The sequence below is a fragment of the Triticum aestivum genome, chromosome 2A, assembly GCF_018294505.1.
Source record: "Triticum aestivum cultivar Chinese Spring chromosome 2A, IWGSC CS RefSeq v2.1, whole genome shotgun sequence".
Classification (NCBI taxonomy): domain Eukaryota; kingdom Viridiplantae; phylum Streptophyta; class Magnoliopsida; order Poales; family Poaceae; genus Triticum; species Triticum aestivum.
This window is the reverse complement of record NC_057797.1, coordinates 717202093-717207986: the sequence shown is the minus strand read 5'-3', so window position 1 is coordinate 717207986 and position 5894 is coordinate 717202093.

Here is a 5894-nt window from a genome sequence, read left to right as displayed (position 1 = left end):
ACGCGTCCGTTTCCCTCCTCCAGGTGCCGGCGGCGGCGGCGTCCGTGAGGGGGGGGGGCACGCCCCGGAGACGCGTGCTGGGCGTTTGCAACCGCCTCAACACTTCCAAATTTGTGAGAGGCCGCCTACGCAAGATTTGACGGTATGCTAGCCCCCGGAGGCCGCCGGCCACAGTCGTAGACGTGCGAAGAGCAATCCGCGTAGAGGGAAGTGTTCAGATACTTCTAAATCACGAAAAATTATGAAAAATTACCATCAGTCCTATAGCACATGTGCCCACGTTGTGTAAAAAACTCATGATTTTATCGCGCTCCAAGTATTTAATAATATTCACGCTGCATCGTTACCGCAGAACGTCTACTACCGTTTCATTGCCGTCCGTGAGGGGGGCCACAACCCGGAGACGCGTACCGCCTCTTCGGACATGCCACAACACCACCCCGCATGTATGAGGGCCCGGTACGACGCTCCGGTGGCATTGCTACCCCCCAGGGCCCCCGTCCCGGCTAACCCTGTAGCGTTTGACCATGGGATCTAGCCCTTTGACTTTGCACGGACGGGCTTTGACCAGTGGACCTCTCCACCCGGTTGTGTTAGGTCGGCCCAGAGGAACACTTTGGAGCAACATCCGGTCCAAACCCACAGCTACATCCACTCCGTGTAGACCCGACGCGTCCGTTTCCCCCCTCCAGGTGCCGGCGGCGGCGGCGTCCGTGAGGGAGGGGGCACACCCCGGAGACGCGTGCTGGGCGTTTGCAACCGCCTCAACACTTCCAAATTTGTGAGAGGCCGCCTACGCAAGATTTGATGGTATGCTAGCCCCCGGAGGCCGCCGGCCACAGTCGTAGACGTGCGAAGAGCAATCCGCGTAGAGGGAAGTGTTCAGATACTTCTCCATCACAAAAAATTATGAAACATTACCATCAGTCCTATAGCACATGTGCCCACGTTGTGTAAAAAACTCATGATTTTATCGTGCTCCAAGTATTTAATAATATTCACGCTGCATCGTTACCGCAGAACGTCTACTACCGTTTCATTGCCGTCCGTGAGGGGGGCCACAACCCGGAGACGCGTGCCGCCTCTTCGGACATGCCACAACACCACCCCGCATGTATGAGGGCCCGGTACGACGCTCCGGTGGCATTGCTACCCCCCAGGGCCCCCGTCCCGGCTAACCCTGTAGCGTTTGACCACGGGATCTAGCCCTTTGACTTTGCACGGACGGGCTTTGACCAGTGGACCTCTCCACCCGGTTGTGTTAGGTCGGCCCAGAGGAACACTTTGGAGCAACATCCGGGCCAAACCCACAGCTACATCCACTCCGTGTAGACCCGACGCGTCCGTTTCCCCCCTCCAGGTGCCGGCGGCGGCGGCGTCCATGAGGGGGGGGGCACACCCCGGAGACGCGTGCTAGGCATTTGCAACCGCCTCAACACTTCCAAATTTGTGAGAGGCCGCCTACGCAAGATTTGACGGTATGCTAGCCCCCGGAGGCCGCCGGCCACAGTCGTAGACGTGCGAAGAGCAATCCGCGTAGAGGGAAGTGTTCAGATACTTCTCCATCATGAAAAATTATGAAAAATTACCATCAGTCCTATAGCACATGTGCCCACGTTGTGTAAAAAACTCATGATTTTATCGCGCTCCAAGTATTTAATAATATTCACGCTGCATCGTTACCGCAGAACGTCTACTACCGTTTCATTGCCGTCCGTGAGGGGGGCCACAACCCGGAGACGCGTGCCGCCTCTTCGGACATGCCACAACACCACCCCGCATGTATGAGGGCCCGGTACGACGCTCCGGTGGCATTGCTACCCCCCAGGGCCCCCGTCCCGGCTAACCCTGTAGCGTTTGACCACGGGATCTAGCCCTTTGACTTTGCACGGACGGGCTTTGACCAGTGGACCTCTCCACCTGGTTGTGTTAGGTCGGCCCAGAGGAACACTTTGGAGCAACATCCGGGCCAAACCCACAGCTACATCCACTCCGTGTAGACCCGACGCGTCCGTTTCCCCCCTCCAGGTGCCGGCGGCGGCGGCGTTCGTGAGAGGGGGGGGGGCACACCCCGGAGACGCGTGCTGGGCGTTTGCAACCGCCTCAACACTTCCAAATTTGTGAGAGGCCGCCTACGCAAGATTTGACGGTATGCTAGCCCCCGGAGGCCGCCGTCCACAGTCGTAGACGTGCGAAGAGCAATCCGCGTAGAGGGAAGTGTTCAGATACTTCTCCATCACAAAAAATTATGAAAAATTACCATCAGTCCTATAGCACATGTGCCCACGTTGTGTAAAAAACTCATGATTTTATCGCGCTCCAAGTATTTAATAATATTCACGCTGCATCGTTACCGCAGAACGTCTACTACCGTTTCATTGCCGTCCGTGAGGGGGGCCACAACCCGGAGACGCGTGCCGCCTCTTCGGACATGCCACAACACCACCCCTCATGTATGAGGGCCCGGTACGACGCTCCGGTGGCATTGCTACCCCCAGGGCCCCCGTCCCGGCTAACCCTGTAGCGTTTGACCACGGGATCTAGCCCTTTGACTTTGCACGGACGGGCTTTGACCAGTGGACCTCTCCACCCGGTTGTGTTAGGTCGGCCCAGAGGAACACTTTGGAGCAACATCCGGGCCAAACCCACAGCTACATCCACTCCGTGTAGACCCGACGCGTCCGTTTCCCCCCTCCAGGTGCCGGCGGCGGCGGCGTCCGTGAGGGGGGGGGGCACACCCCGGAGACGCGTGCTGGGCGTTTGCAACCGCCTCAACACTTCCAAATTTGTGAGAGGCCGCCTACGCAAGATTTGACGGTATGCTAGCCCCCGGAGGCCGCCGGCCACAGTCGTAGACGTGCGAAGAGCAATCCGCGTAGAGGGAAGTGTTCAGATACTTCTCCATCACGAAAAATTATGAAAATTTACCATCAGTCCTATAGCACATGTGCCCACGTTGTGTAAAAAACTCATGATTTTATCGCGCTCCAAGTATTTAATAATATTCACGCTGCATCGTTACCGCAGAACGTCTACTACCGTTTCATTGCCGTCCGTGAGGGGGGCCACAACCCGGAGACGCATGCCGCCTCTTCGGACATGCCACAACACCACCCCGCATGTATGAGGGCCCGGTACGACGCTCCGGTGGCATTGCTACCCCCCAGGGCCCCCGTCCCGGCTAACCCTGTAGCGTTTGACCACGGGATCTAGCCCTTTGACTTTGCACGGACGGGCTTTGACCAGTGGACCTCTCCACCCGGTTGTGTTAGGTCGGCCCAGAGGAACACTTTGGAGCAACATCCGGGCCAAACCCACAGCTACATCCACTCCGTGTAGACCCGACGCGTCCGTTTCCCCCCTCCAGGTGCCGGCGGCGGTGGCGTCCGTGAGGGGGGGGGGGGCACACCCCGGAGACGCGTGCTGGGCGTTTGCAACCGCCTCAACACTTCTAGATTTGTGAGCGGCCGCCTACGCAAGATTTGACGGTATGCTAGCCCCCGGAGGCCGCCGGCCACAGTCGTAGACGTGCGAAGAGCAATCCGCGTAGAGGGAAGTGTTCAGATACTTCTCCATCACAAAAAATTATGAAAAATTACCATCAGTCCTATAGCACATGTGCCCACGTTGTGTAAAAAACTCATGATTTTATCGCGCTCCAAGTATTTAATAATATTCACGCTGCATCGTTACCGCAGAACGTCTACTACCGTTTCATTGCCGTCCGTGAGGGGGGCCACAACCCGGAGACGCGTGCCGCCTCTTCGGACATGCCACAACACCACCCCGCATGTATGAGGGCCCGGTACGACGCTCCGGTGGCATTGCTACCCCCCAGGGCCCCCGTCCCGGCTAACCCTGTAGCGTTTGACCACGGGATCTAGCCCTTTGACTTTGCACGGACGGGCTTTGACCAGTGGACCTCTCCACCTGGTTGTGTTAGGTCGGCCCAGAGGAACACTTTGGAGCAACATCCGGGCCAAACCCACAGCTACATCCACTCCGTGTAGACCCGACGCGTCCGTTTCCCCCCTCCAGGTGCCGGCGGCGGCGGCGTTCGTGAGAGGGGGGGGGGGCACACCCCGGAGACGCGTGCTGGGCGTTAGCAACCGCCTCAACACTTCCAAATTTGTGAGAGGCCGCCTACGCAAGATTTGACGGTATGCTAGCCCCCGGAGGCCGCCGTCCACAGTCGTAGACGTGCGAAGAGCAATCCGCGTAGAGGGAAGTGTTCAGATACTTCTCCATCACAAAAAATTATGAAAAATTACCATCAGTCCTATAGCACATGTGCCCACGTTGTGTAAAAAACTCATGATTTTATCGCGCTCCAAGTATTTAATAATATTCACGCTGCATCGTTACCGCAGAACGTCTACTACCGTTTCATTGCCGTCCGTGAGGGGGGCCACAACCCGGAGACGCGTGCCGCCTCTGCGGACATGCCACAACACCACCCCGCATGTATGAGGGCCCGGTACGACGCTCCGGTGGCATTGCTACCCCCCAGGGCCCCCGTCCCGGCTAACCCTGTAGCGTTTGACCACGGGATCTAGCCCTTTGACTTTGCACGGACGGGCTTTGACCAGTGGACCTCTCCACCCGGTTGTGTTAGGTCGGCCCAGAGGAACACTTTGGAGCAACATCCGGGCCAAACCCACAGCTACATCCACTCCGTGTAGACCCGACGCGTCCGTTTCCCCCTCCAGGTGCCGGCGGCGGCGGCGTCCGTGAGGGGGGGGCACGCCCCGGAGACGCGTGCTGGGCGTTTGCAACCGCCTCAACACTTCCAAATTTGTGAGAGGCCGCCTACGCAAGATTTGACGGTATGCTAGCCCCCGGAGGCCGCCGGCCACAGTCGTAGACGTGCGAAGAGCAATCCGCGTAGAGGGAAGTGTTCAGATACTTCTCCTTCACGAAAAATTATGAAAAATTACCATCAGTCCTATAGCACATGTGCCCATGTTGTGTAAAAAACTCATGATTTTATCGCGCTCCAAGTATTTAATAATATTCACGCTGCATCGTTACCGCAGAACGTCTACTACCGTTTCATTGCCGTCCGTGAGGGGGGCCACAACCCGGAGACGCGTGCCGCCTCTTCGGACATGCCACAACACCACCCCGCATGTATGAGGGCCCGGTACGACGCTCCGGTGGCATTGCTACCCCCCAGGGCCCCCGTCCCGGCTAACCCTGTAGCGTTTGACCACGGGATCTAGCCCTTTGACTTTGCACGGACGGGCTTTGACCAGTGGACCTCTCCACCTGGTTGTGTTAGGTCGGCCCAGAGGAACACTTTGGAGCAACATCCGGGCCAAACCCACAGCTACATCCACTCCGTGTAGACCCGACGCGTCTGTTTCCCCCCTCCAGGTGCCGCCGGCGGCGGCGTTCGTGAGAGGGGGGGGGGCACACCCCGGAGACGCGTGCTGGGCGTTTGCAACCGCCTCAACACTTCCAAATTTGTGAGAGGCCGCCTACGCAAGATTTGACGGTATGCTAGCCCCCGGAGGCCGCCGGCCACAGTCGTAGACGTGCGAAGAGCAATCCGCGTAGAGGGAAGTGTTCAGATACTTCTCCATCACAAAAAATTATGAAAAATTACCATCAGTCCTATAGCACATGTGGCCACGTTGTGTAAAAAACTCATGATTTTATCGCGCTCCAAGTATTTAATAATATTCACGCTGCATCGTTACCGCAGAACGTCTACTACCGTTTCATTGCCGTCCGTGAGGGGGGCCACAACCCGGAGACGCGTGCCGCCTCTTCGGACATGCCACAACACCACCCCGCATGTATGAGGGCCCGGTACGACGCTCCGGTGGCATTGCTACCCCCCAGGGCCCCCGTCCCGGCTAACCCTGTAGCGTTTGACCACGGGATCTAGC